The following is a 13,090-nucleotide window of genomic DNA, read 5'->3' as shown; positions in this document are numbered from 1 at the left end:
CCTGGTCTATGTGAGCATATGTGGGGGCAAAGAATATAGTTACTTTATGGTCCATCTACTAAATGTCAGCCAGCCCCACCTCTATTCACACAACCTTCTGGAACTCGGGCACTTCACAGACCAGACTTTGACAATGTGGACGCCTACCAGCATATCAGCAGAACCCATACACATTGTCACATGTAACCGCACACACAGGGATCCCTGCCTAGATGCATCCAGCATAACTAGTTCCGTGGCCCCACTGGAACAGCCAGCGTGCCCCCTGCGATCCCCAGATGGCTTGGCCTGGCGTTTCGCATGTAGATGCTTATGAAGTAAGAGTCTCAAAGATACACCTGCCCTGATATCCTGCTCTAGATCCTGTGCTTAGACCGCTTCTCTATACCTGTCTCCCCCATGCACACTCACGCAACTCTACTTCCTCCAGCCCTTATGTCATCTAGAGACTAACCCTTGAGTGTGACAACAGAAAACAGAAATTAGAGAAGTCGTTTCTTATCAGGACACATCTGAGGGTTGACCTGGGGCTGTAATAGACAAGTCTGCATTCTAGATACCCCTCCGGAAGATGCCCATCACTATGAGACAAAGCCACACCAAAGCTAGAAGCTTATAAGTGGCAGCAAATCCTCAGTGCAAAAAGATGCTTCTGTGACATAGGGAGTGGGTGGGATGGGGAGTAAGGGATTTTATGTTCATAAAGAAGGTAGTAAAATTGACACATGAAGAAAGTGAATGAAAAGTGACTTTCCCGTGGCTTTTGTTTCTACTCCTTGTGTATTTGCATTGTCTAGACAAGTATTCCTTAAAATTAGGATGAGGGGTCAGGCCGTATTATGTAACCCAGGCTGGACTTGAACTCTCCATCCTCCTGCCTCAGCGTCCAAATGCTAACATGTGCCACCAAGCTTACCTTAAGAATATTCTTAAATATTTCTTTTGCTACCAATTTATAAACTAATCATGAGCAGGAACAATTTCTGTACTTTCTGTTCTCCAAAGCAGCCTGTAATTTCTGAAACTGTGTTCTCATGCTGGTGACTGTGCCTCTTGCTTTCTGTTCAGACACTGAGAAGCAGGCTGTAGAGCTGTCCGACCTGCTCACGGTTTCACATTATAGCCCAGTCTGCCCTCAGCAGCCAGGAGGACAGTGTCTGGCATGTACTCTGTCACTTTTATTATGCCTGTCCTAGTATTAAAGCTGCAAGGAATTGTCGCCAAGCCGCCCTTGTGATACATGCTTACAGATAAGGTTTGTATCAATGTGTCATTTTACTTTTTTCCAAGTAACAGGTTTATAAATAGAAAGCTTTTGCTTATAAAATGCTAATTGCTTATGACTAGACATTGGCATTAGAGCGGTACCTGTCTTCCCAAAGTCTGGAGACTGTAGATTGTGTAAAAATGTGTATTCAAGGATTCTTATAAAATCTCTCTAAAATTCAAGAAAGCATTTTATTCTTGGAGAGAATATTATTTTATTAAACTAAACCTTTGAGAGGATTTCCAGAAGAAACTGTTTTCCCAGTGTCGTCTTTATAATCTTTTTGATGATTTTACAAACCACCCTGACGTTCCTAAGCCGTCTTATCTTTGCTCATGGTGGCCTCTGCAGTGCCTCTGTCTGCTCGCCTTTCTTCCCTCTTCCTTTTTTCCCATTTGCAACAAGGAAAATAAAATATGAGCCCCCCTTCTCTTAATGGGCCACATACGTCAGGATTTCAGCTGTTTGAGAGCGGAACAATGAAGCAGGAACATCTGATGACGCCGTGAAGACCGCACCTGTTAACGCAGTAACGGCCAGGCTGAGCTTCTGGCCAGCGGGGCTGGAGGAGGGGAGAGGGACAGCTGGGAGAGCTGGTAGGAGATAGCCGGAGAGCAGAAAAGGCTTAGCAAGGGCGGATGGTGCCAGCAGCCAGGAGCAGGGCATTGGCTTCTCCACATGGCACAGCCGTTGGCAGCCTGTCTCTTTGTCAGCAGCAGCCGCTGTGTTGCTGAGCCACTAAGCGGTTAGTCTGTTGCCGCTCATGATGGCTGAGAACATGATTGCTGAGAAGGACTGGATATTGAAATGTAATGGGCAGAAATGTCTTTTCTGTCTGAAACAGGGAGAGCTCTAATTTATTGTTCACTTGTTAAATCACAGAATGCCAGTGAACTAAAGGGAAGTGGTATGCATTCGTTTATGGATTTTTCTTTACCAAAAATCTATCAAATTGCAGATACTCATCACTTTGACAAATTGGGGGTGTGTATAATTAACTGGATTAATAGCTGATTTAGTAGGCATATCCCAGGGGAGCTGATTAATAAATTGCTATCTTCCTGGAGAGAGGCTCTTGGAGTTTTATCCTAATCCTGTCTTAGTCAACACCAGGCCGCATCTGGGTGAAACTCCATAGCTGCTTTAAACTGTGAAGGCTGGCTGGGATCAGGAAGACCCTGGCCTGGAACTCTGCACCCCAGTGCTGACCCAGAACTGCCATGGAAACTGTGTAGGCAGCCTCTCCCCAGGCCAGTTGCAGAAGGCTCAGGAAGGAGAGATAGTGCTTAGTCCCAGCAGACTGGAAGGAAGTTCACGTTTTGATTTTGCTAAGATGCTGTATGCAGCAGGATAATGTAGCTGATAAGAAACCGCTGTGATCTCTGGTTTTCTGTCTAAAGAATGATACGCAAGGCTGCACAAATCCAGGTTCTGTACCACTCCTGACCAGCCACATCCAGTGGAGAATTGCCTTTGAACTGCTCAAGGAGAACCCAAACAAACAAACAAACAGAAACCGGAACGGAGGTGTTTGCCCCTGGAAATCTCTTCCTGCCTTCCCAGTTTCCTCACCACCTTTCCTCACACACGTTATCGTGCCTTCCCCAAAGCTGAACTGGTTGTGGCTAAAGCATGAAGTATTTAGGCTGTTTAAATGCGCCCCTCTGGAGGAGTGCACCACTAACCACATTCACTGTTCTCGTCCACAGTGGACGCGTGCTCAGTATCGGTGGAATCTGTTTGTTTAGCTGTAATTTCCCATGCTGAGATGTAATGGTCTGGCCCACTGAGATGACTTTCGCTGCCAGACCGGGTCTTTTATCAAATGCACAGGTGTGGGTCCCCAAACTCACTACGCCATTGCTCCAAGCGGCTTTTGGCAGGGGAGTTTTTAGGCATGTCACAAACTCCATGTTTGGGCCTTCGTAGGAGTGCCACTGCCAATGTTCAGAGCCTGTACCAGTCATGGGAAACTGTCGGTAGAACAGGTGTGGAAAGAACGTGCTGATCTTCACAGCCCGCTGGCTCAGGGGATGCGGGCAGAGGAGCAGAAAGATGAGAGGTAGCTGGATTGGGGGTCCTAAAATCCCACAAGACAGAAGGCACCGCTAAGCTGGAAGTGTAGGATCGATTTCAGCCAGCGATAGCCACACACATGAAGGAGCCCAAGGACCACGGAGTCCACGAGGATTCTCCTCAGGAAGCTCATACGTGGTGCTCTGCCACGGAGCGAGGTGCCCTGCTTCAGCACAAGTTTGCTGCAGTTCTTTGAGAGGGATCTGCGAGACAGTATAATGTCTACACCTCTAGGAATATTCTTTCTTTTTAGTGAGAGCTTTACTGAGCTATAATCTATATACCGTACAAGCATCCATCTAAACGATGCAGCTTAATGGGTTTTAGTATAGAGCATCATTTGTAGAACATTTTTACCAGTGTCTACCTCCCATCTTCCCCAACTCTAAGCAGTCACTCTTTCTCTATGAATTTAGCTTTATTTATTTGGCCATTTTTGGACATTTCTTACCAATGATATTCCATAATATTCAGGGTCACTGGCTTCTTTCCCTTACCATGTCATGTGTTCACAATACATCCATGTTGATCCTATGTCAGTGTGACATTTCGTGCTATATATGAGTAATATGGCCATTATGAATCATATGGCTATGGACCTCTGTATGCCTTGCTTTTGTGTGGATTTCTGGTTTTGTTTTTTCCATATGTACTTAGGAGTAGAACTATTGGATGGGGTGATAGTTCATGGTTAACGCTTTCAGAGAACTTCCAGACTGTTTGGAAAGTGGGTGATCATCTTGCACTTCTTGTGGAGGGTCTGCAGGTTCGAATTTCTCCACATCCTGCCAGCACTGCCGGTTGCATTTCTTTGATGATGACGTTGACAGTCTGTGAATTTGTTGGTCCTTTTATAACTTCCTCTGGAGAAATGCCTACTCGGACCCTTTGCTCAGTTGGGATTTGGATGTCTTACTGCTTTTTAAGAGGATATATATATATATATATATATATATATATATATATATATTCTTGCTACAATTCCTTTATCAACTGACTTGTACCTGTTTCTCTTCTTTGGGATGTCATCTTTATTATGCATAGTTTTCTAAGCCTCACACCTTTTCTATTTTCTATTTACTGACTGTGCTCTCGGCATCATTATCAGGAGCTGCCTTGGCCAGATCTGATCTTGTAGAGATTTACCTGTTTTCTTTCTTAGTAGTTGTGTGTGTGTGTGTGTGTGTGTTTACCTTTTACATTTATCATTTCAACCTAACTTTAACATTGTGTGAGTTCAGGATTCCAGTTCCTGATTTTGTCTGCGGCTGCTACCTGTCCCAGCACTGTTTGCTGAAGAATTGCTCTTTCTCTGCTGAATAGTCTTGGCACTTCTGTTAGCAGGCAATTGACCGTGTAAATAAAGGAATGCAAATATATGGGTTTGCTTTCATAGGTGGTAAGTGTTATCCACTGAATCTGTACGTCTGCCTGCCTTGTTAGATGGTGGTAGCACCACTATCTCCATCACCTTGTTTTCCTGGGATATTTCTAACTCATGCTCTACCTATTTTGATGATGCAAAATTATGCAGCACTCTAGACGGTTCAGTTAAGTCAAGCTCTTCATCCATGTCTGGTACTAGAAAGTGTGTGTTTGTGACCCAGGGATTCAGCCTAGACCTTTGAGCGTGACACACCGTGTTCTAGCACAAACTCACAAACTGCATCCCCGCCCTGAAATTATATATCTAATATGCAGTGTCAGAATTCACATTTGAAAACAAAAACAACCCTGACCTGAAGCCATTGGACTTGGATAATTAATCTTGCTCATCTTTCTGACTAGTTCAAAAGAGTTTTCTGAGCTTGGGTATTGACATAGAGAAGCCAAGAGGGGATTAGAATGCATCAACATACATGTGCCTGGCAGGAGCCTGGAGGAGGTTTACTTGAAAGCCAATGGAAGAGAAAAACAATATGGCTGGAATTCACTGAGCCCAGGAGCACTTCACTCAGTGCAGCCTTGTCCCTCCCACTTTGTGTGATTGACAGAGAGAGACGTGGATTTGAATTAGAGGAAGACAGCCCAGGATTGTGCCTCTCATTCTGATCTTTTTAGATTTAGTTTAGAAATAAGAAAATAATAATATAGCTGAACGCATTGGCAAACAAAAGTAAGCCTTTCTTCCCTTGACAGCTGGCAGAGAAAGAATAGTTGCACCTTCATATAATATAAATAAAGTGCCGATTCTGCGCCAAAGAAAGCAACACTCAGAAATTACGATATATTCAAAAGAGCAGCAGTTAATACAAATCTGAGTGGCTGATGTGCTACAAGTGAATGTGAAAAACAAAGCAGAATTTGTACCTCAGTCTGCTAGCATAAAGAAGTCGTAGGACTTAGACAGCAGCCGGGAAAGCCTCGTTAGAGGCTTCACTGTCCAGTCCTCTCCTCTCCCTCCTCGCCCCGCCCCCATCATGGTGTCTCATGGGGCCAAAGAGGCAGCTCATCAATTAAGAGTGCTTGTTGCTCTTCCAGAAGAGCCAGGTTGGGTTCCTCAGAACTTCCTGTAACTCCAGCTCAAGGGGCTCCAACACTTCTTCCGGCCTTCACTGGCACCCATACACATGACATCCAGATGCACACACAAACACATAAATATTTTCAAAGATAAAACTAGGTATTCAGTGCAGAAGAGACGTGTTAAAGGATGGGAAGTGAAGCAGAGAGGAGAGGGAGGTGGGAGAAGGGCTGGGTAGACCAACGACAGGATGTGGGAGCCGATGAATGGGGACGGTCGAGGGAGTCTTCCGGAGCTGCCTCCATTTCTGAGAATCCTTCTCATCTCCATAGTGGGGCGCTGATGGGATGATAAGGGATCAGACCCACAAGCCCTTGGTCTTGATGCATGCCCCTCACCACCACAGCTTCCTTTCCATCAGAAAATGTCAGAGTTGAGTCATGGCTTACCTTGCCAAAAACTCTGAATGTTCTTTTCAGATAAATACTGCATTTTACCTCCAATGTCGGTAACAGTTACTTGATCTTAATTGTACTACAATAACATACAGATTTCTCTGTCACAAACTGGGAAGACTGAGAAATTTTTAAAAAAGTAGATTGATTTATATTGGATCAAATAATAATGTGACTGTTATTTCAGAGGGGAAAAGTTGTACATATTCACTGTGGTGGTTGCTTTTGCTTGTTTAGAAGTTAAACCTGCAGCCTCTGTAGAGAGGAATGCAAAGCCCGATGTCTGGTAGACAGGGCAGGATTTTACAGTAAGCTGGCAAGTGTCTTTCACAGCCTATCCATAGCCTCCCCTGCCCCCAACATTCTTTCTTTGTGGTTACAGGCCAAGGAAGGAGAGGGAATCTCCCATAACGACGTTTGAACGGAGCACATTATTAGAACGCAGAAATACTTTTTTGGACAACTATTTCTCCAAGGTAAATGTTGCTATTGTAGGAAGAAGGGAGCACAGGGTTAGCATTTTCAGATGGCCGTGGGACCGGCCGCACAGAGCTTTGATTGTCTAGTCTGGTGCAGACTGGGACTGTGTGAGTGAAAGGGGGGGGAGAGAGAAGAAAGGAAGGCTGTCGCAGCTTCCTGCAGCCTCACTAAATGTGTCACCAGGAGAGCCCCATCTCCCCCTGGGAGACCACGGGGCTGGTCCGCAAGTGTGTGGGAAAAGGGGGGCGGGCAAGACTGTGTTTAGACTGGACATAACTTTCATTCCTCCATGATGAAAGAGTCAAGGGATCCTAAATAAAGGTCAGATAACGTGTGTGTTCCATACCTGTCACATGGGGGGGATGGGGGGCCAGACTAAGACACAAATAAGAAAAGTTTTAAAAACTCTGTTCTTTTCTGAAAATGCACACCAAGTAATCCTTTCACAGATTTCATGCAAAAAGCTTTCTAAACGTCTCATTTTGAAAGGTCACATGCTTAATGCCTGTGTTCTAAAGAAAAGCCATTGAGGGGGAGACAGACAGTCCTCGGGACCTGCAGGAGTGGGCTAGCCTTGTCTTACATATCCAGGAAATGGCTGCGGGCTCTTCCTCTCTGAATCACGAGCTTAGCAGGCACCAAGCCTTACAGGACACTTGTGACCCAGCTCCTAGTGTCTTAATCCTCTGCAGTACCTCTGCTGCTCTGCAGTTTGTAGCGAAAGGCTATTTTCAATAAGCCCTGAGGTTTTTTAAGATGAAGCATTTCCACCTTTTTCCTTACAAAAGTATCTGTGTGCTCATATCCAGAGGGATAAAACAATATACAGCCGGAATGGAAATCTACTTGTCAACCTTCTCTGATTAGAAGATAATACATGGTTGGCGGTCGTCCACCCTTGCTGTTCTGGAAAGCAGTTTCAGATTGGCAAGTGGAGAGTGTTCTGTCCTCCCCTCCCCCTGGCCGTTCTCCTCGGAAGGCTTGTGGGAGTGTAGGCTGTACATTAGAGGAGAGCTTTGTGATACTATTCATTCTCTCTCTGACAGAGAAGACATTGTTTGCTCACTGTAATAGTCTTGGCAGGAATCTCTGCTGTGCATACAGAATGGGGAAATGGCGGAGCAGCGGGAAAGCTCAGAATCCTAAGAAACACATCAGCTTGGGGATTTTTTAAAATATATTTTAATAGCTTCTCATTACCAAGATGCAAGTTATAATTTGGGGAACGTTTTCCTTGGCTCCTTTCTTTGCGCTGCATTATGCGTGTGTTACAGAGACAGGCCCTCAGAGAGCAGGCTGCCATCACAGGCTGCAGCGCCAAGACTCTCCGTCCTCCCTGCATGTGCCAGACAGCCTTAGATGGTGCTCCTATGCATGAGTGCTCACAGTGTTGCCAGTGACGTTAGCCTGAAACTCACCGAAACCATTATGTCCCCCTAAATAAGAGAAAAAGGCACAGTTAATGGTGGGCTGAAAGTAAGAGGTGCGTGGCAAGGGACACAGAGAGGGTGCCACCCACGGTGCTCCAGACCTTGAAGGCACCAGCTGAAGAAGGAAGTGGTCAAAGTCTCTGCAGTCTGGACTGGATGCTGCCAGGGCAGAAACAGAGACTCGAGCTGAGACCGGGCCCAAGTTTGGAGCTTGACCTCAAGCTCGCACTGACTATGCTCGTTCCCCAGCCTTGCCTAGAACAACCCCTTGAATATTTCCCAGCTGCTGCAATTCATAGATCCTGAGATTTCTAAGTGTGCAGTTGATAGTGTCGGGTCCTGAGGTTGTTGCCACCCCTCCAGGGCCTTTGAGGTCACCTTTGATTCATCCTACACAGCTAAGGCCATCTTTTACTTGACCCTGGTGACATGAGTAATGCAAATTATTTGTTTGTTGTTTTTAAACTTGGAAGTATTTGTTGATAATCTTTTTAAATATGATTGTGTTTCTTTTTTCTACATCATATATTTTTAATTGTTTTTAAAACGTTTTTGTGATTATAACATATAGAAAGAGGGCAGGAGCTGAAACTCAGTAGCAGCATATGTGCCTCATGTGCCTGAGGACCTCCATTCACTCCTGAGACTCACAACCCACAATAATAAATACTATTGGTGATAAATAAACTGAAGCGAGAGTAGAGGAGGGCAAACATAGGACAATGTTTGGGACCGAATAACAATAAATCAATAAAAATGACTGAGACTTTCAGCAACCTTCCTCCCTCCCTTCCTTGTTTCCAGATGATGCATTTCAGCTTAGCTGCTTTTAATGTCTTTTGTTATTTCTAACAACTGGGTAGAGTATGCCACTGTGCGAGCCACCTAGAGATCTGGGTCAGCCACTTCTGCCTGTGTCCGGTCTGTGGAGGGGTTGCTTAGATGGAAGGCTGTCTGCAGCAGACCTGTAGACATCATGACTTTGGCTCCCATGGCTTCCAGGAGAAACTCACTTGTTTCTCTTGAGTCTGGACCCCCCAGAAACACCGTAGTCTGGGCTTTCCATACCTGTGAACACAGCTCTTCAAGAGGAACAGGATTAGGGGCTCACAGGCAGCTAGATCCTTGGAGGAACCAGTACTAACTGGTTAGCTACGGTTGTCCTGAAGGGAGGACACTGAGGGTCTTGTGTGACCACTAGTGTACGTCATCTCTGTCCACTGTGAGAAGAAATGTCTATGAAGGGAAGATACAGCCAATCTGAGCGGTGCTTTTTTGTTTAACAGACACATCGCGGCTCCTGGAAAGGGACGGGGCAAGTACTGAGGTCTTCAACTGCGGCCTACACAGCTGCCGTATTGTGATTGTTAGGATACCCATTTTCCTGAAGATGAAACATAAGTTCAGAGAGTGTAAGAACTTGGGTGACAAGAACAGAGTCAGCCATGCCACCCAGCAACAGCTGTAGTATCTGGGCCTAGGACGCCAGGTGTCCTACCACCACAGGGGCCCCCGGGACCACACCAGGTGCCCTCGGGACCACACCAGAGCTTGCCAAGCTTCACTTCCTTTAGATCTATAGGCAACAGTCACACACACTTGGAGACAACCTTTGTCTGATTGTGCTCACCTCTGTTGGAAAGTTATCTACAACCTCCTCCTGTCTAAAGTGGGCAGAAGATAGTAGTCATTAAAAACAAAATGCCAGCCATGTCCTTCCCGGCCCTCCACGGGTCCATTACCCTCTCCACTGCTGGGAGATGAAGCTCCTTGGGGCAGCATGACATCCCACCTTCGAGTGCACCCTCAGCTGAGGCTGATGTGTCAGGAGATAAACATGTGCCATCTGTCCTCCACCTGATTCCTGGAATCTCATCTTAACTCAGAACCTCCCAAGGTGCGTTCCCAGGAGTCTTCATAGGTGCAGCTTCCAACCATGGCCCCGAAGAAAACAGAGACGAAGTTAGAGATGATTAAGTTGATTCACTTGTTATAAGACTTCCTCAGAATTTTCTTGTGACTCTCTAAAGTGAGGTGTGGCCTGGAGAGTTTCCCTCCGGTGGAGGGAGGTATTTCTCAGCATCTCTCAGAGAGTACCATACTGAAGAACAGGATTGAGGAAAGAGTCTCATGAACCGGAGGCCACCATATGCTAATTAAAACTCATAAACTCCTTTTAGGATCCCTGCCTTGCAGTCAGACTTTGAAACAATAGCCACTGACACCTGGGGTTTCTCGTCTGTGAAATATGCCACATAGAACTAGATTATTTCTAAGCCCTTTTTATCTTTATTACCTGGGGACTGTTGATTACACGCCCTATTCCGGAGCACATGGAGAGGAAAGCATGGCAGGAGTGAGCTGAGGTACAGGGAAAAGGGAGAAGGGGTGATGAAATAGAGATGCAGTGTGCAAGATCCTGGGCTGTGGCTCTGATAGAAACAGGTTTTATTTTATTTTATTTTAAACAGTTTGAAAGGGAGCTGTGTCCTTTGCTTCATGATTAATGATGTTCTAAACCCAAACAATTAAACATTTCCAGAAGAAACAATGGTCCCAATTTTGAGACCAAATTTTTTCCCATAGTCCTTTAGGTAGCAATTTTGGCTCTGCTGCAAAACGTGGGACCTCAGCAGGTGTGAGCCACAGAAGGCTGTCGTGCATTGTCCTCAGCCTGAGCTCCTGAACCATGCAGCCATGCTTGTGTGTGTGATGTGTGAATCTTGACTGTCTGAGGGATTCTCTAAAGCCTGGCGAGCTGTGTGACAGAAAGCCCCAGGTCCCTAGGTTAGTCCCAGGAAATGGGGTCAATGGCAAAGCATGCTAGCCTGCCTTTCACCTGGCCCTTGCTTTCAGGACTCCCATTTTGTTACCATGTTCTCAGGACCCCATCTTCTTTCCCTTCACTCTGTAATTTCTTACGATGTGCCTGGGCCTAGACTATAGCAGCGAGTTCTTCCTAGCAGCTGCGCCACAGCAATCCCTGGGATTCAGCATTTCATAATGCTAATGATGGTGCTAACATGGATCAAGCCCAATTGCTGTCTTTAAAGAACTGATAAATGAAATGATGACCTAGATGTTTAAGAAAATAGTAATGTTTGAGAAAGGTGTTTTGGAATGTGTCAACAGAAAAAGTCAGGTGAGCAAGCACACTTTTTCCTTAGGGTTTGTGTAAACATTCAGAATTCTCCTCTCCATTTTCTATAGTTTTCAGTATCAGTTAAAAGTGGTTTCTCTCTACGTATAATGGATAGCCAGTTGTTGACAGTGAACATTAGGAGACATTGCTCTCTCCACATTACCTTCTGCAGTTACGTGGTCGGAAATTGTACATAGTTCTCGGGACTTTGGGAAGAGAGAGAGTAATAACACGTTACATACAAATTTCAGGTACATGCATAGCTAAATCAGCGGCCACCACAGCATTCATAACTGCTTGCACTGCACCTTGCTTAAGTCCAAGCTTATCATCATTCAGTCATAGATCACGAGGGACGCACATATCAGGGAGGGCACACAAGCCCACAACCCACCCTGCTGACTGGTGAACCCATGGGCACACAGACGGCCCTGATTAAACTCAACAGATCGCAGATAATACACAAAATGTGACCCAGTAATGGTGGCACACACCTTTAATCACAACACTTGGGAGGCGGAGGCAGGCAGATCCCTGAGTTCGAGGCCAGCCTGCTCTGCAGAGTTCCAGGACAGCCAGGGCTATGCAGAGAAACCCTGTCTCAAAAAACAAACAAACTTTACAAAAGCATGAATGTGAAAAAGACAGTTATAAAGAGGGTTGACATGGATGGAGAGACCTAGGAAAGGGCGGGAGTGAGAGGAACCAGAATTCATTTTATATGTTATTTGTAAGCTTATCAAAGAAAATTAATTGGATATGTATGTGTGTGTGCCAAAAGTTTTTTGCCAGGTTATTTTATTTTGTTATTAACCACAGAAAAATTTTGTAAATTCAATATTTTGTCCGAATTCAAGATACCATAATGATAGTTATTATAAACAACTTTTATCTATTTTAGTATCATGAGATATTAAATGTAGCTTGAAAATTACATTCTTAGTTCTTAAACCAAGAATATGTAGCATAATTAACATTTCAAAACTGTTTGGTGGGGCTGGAGAGATGACTCAGTGGTTAGGAGCACTTGTTGCTCTGGCAAACGATCCAGGTACAGTTTCCATCCCCTCATGGCCGCTCACAGCCATCTTTAACTCTAGTTCCAGGGGGTCCAAAGCCTCTCCTGACTTCTCCAGACACCACACATGCATGCAGTGCACAGACATACATAAAGGCAAAGCACTCATGCTCATAGATTAAATCTTTTTAAAAAGGTATTTTAATTTGTCAAGTATGCATTCCATTACAAAATAGATTTAAGATTTATTTACTTTTCTGTATATTAGCCTGCATGTATGTCTACACCACATGTGTGCCTGGTGTTCAGGAAGGCTAAAGGAGGGTACCAGATGCCTGGAACTGGAGTTACAGGTGGTTCTTATCCCCCAATTTGGTGCTGAGAATTGAACCTTGGTCCTCTAAAAGAACAGCCAGTGCTCTTAACCCCTGAGCCATCTCTCCAGCCCCCAAATCACAGGTTATGTTTGTTTGTTTGTATGTGTGTTTGTTTCTGCACCATCCAGGACTGAACTCAGGGTCTCACATGGGTGAGGCAAGTGCTCTTCCACTGAGCCATAGCCCCAGCTCAAATCTTGCCACTCTTATGATCCATCGAATACAGTTACTTTATTACTATATCTGTATACTGGATGACTGATTAAAAGCAGGTAGTCTCTTAAAACTTGTAATTGGATATGAGGCCTAATCAGTTGCAGAGGAAATCCTAAAGTCCACTGGGATCGTCATTTTATTAAAGGAAATGTCAGAAGCTGTGCT

At 45.0% G+C, this 13,090-nt stretch overlaps 1 protein-coding gene across 4 annotated transcripts in view; it reads left to right on the top strand.

Annotated features, from left to right (window-relative positions):
• Positions 1 to 13,090, top strand: part of Pag1 (phosphoprotein membrane anchor with glycosphingolipid microdomains 1) — a 158,360-nt gene that overhangs the window by 87,994 nt on the left and 57,276 nt on the right. Inside the window, exon 1 of one of the 4 annotated variants that reach the window (XM_075971491.1) lies at positions 6,647 to 6,738. The exons of the other annotated variants lie outside the window; for them this stretch is intronic. The gene's annotated coding sequence lies outside the window, so the exon portion shown is untranslated. Of the gene's footprint in view, positions 1 to 6,646; positions 6,739 to 13,090 lie in introns of those variants that run through there. 4 annotated transcript variants of the gene reach the window in all.

This window comes from Microtus pennsylvanicus, chromosome 5 (genome assembly GCF_037038515.1).
Source record: "Microtus pennsylvanicus isolate mMicPen1 chromosome 5, mMicPen1.hap1, whole genome shotgun sequence".
Lineage (NCBI taxonomy): Eukaryota > Metazoa > Chordata > Mammalia > Rodentia > Cricetidae > Microtus > Microtus pennsylvanicus.
This window is presented reverse-complemented; position numbering and strand designations above follow the sequence as displayed.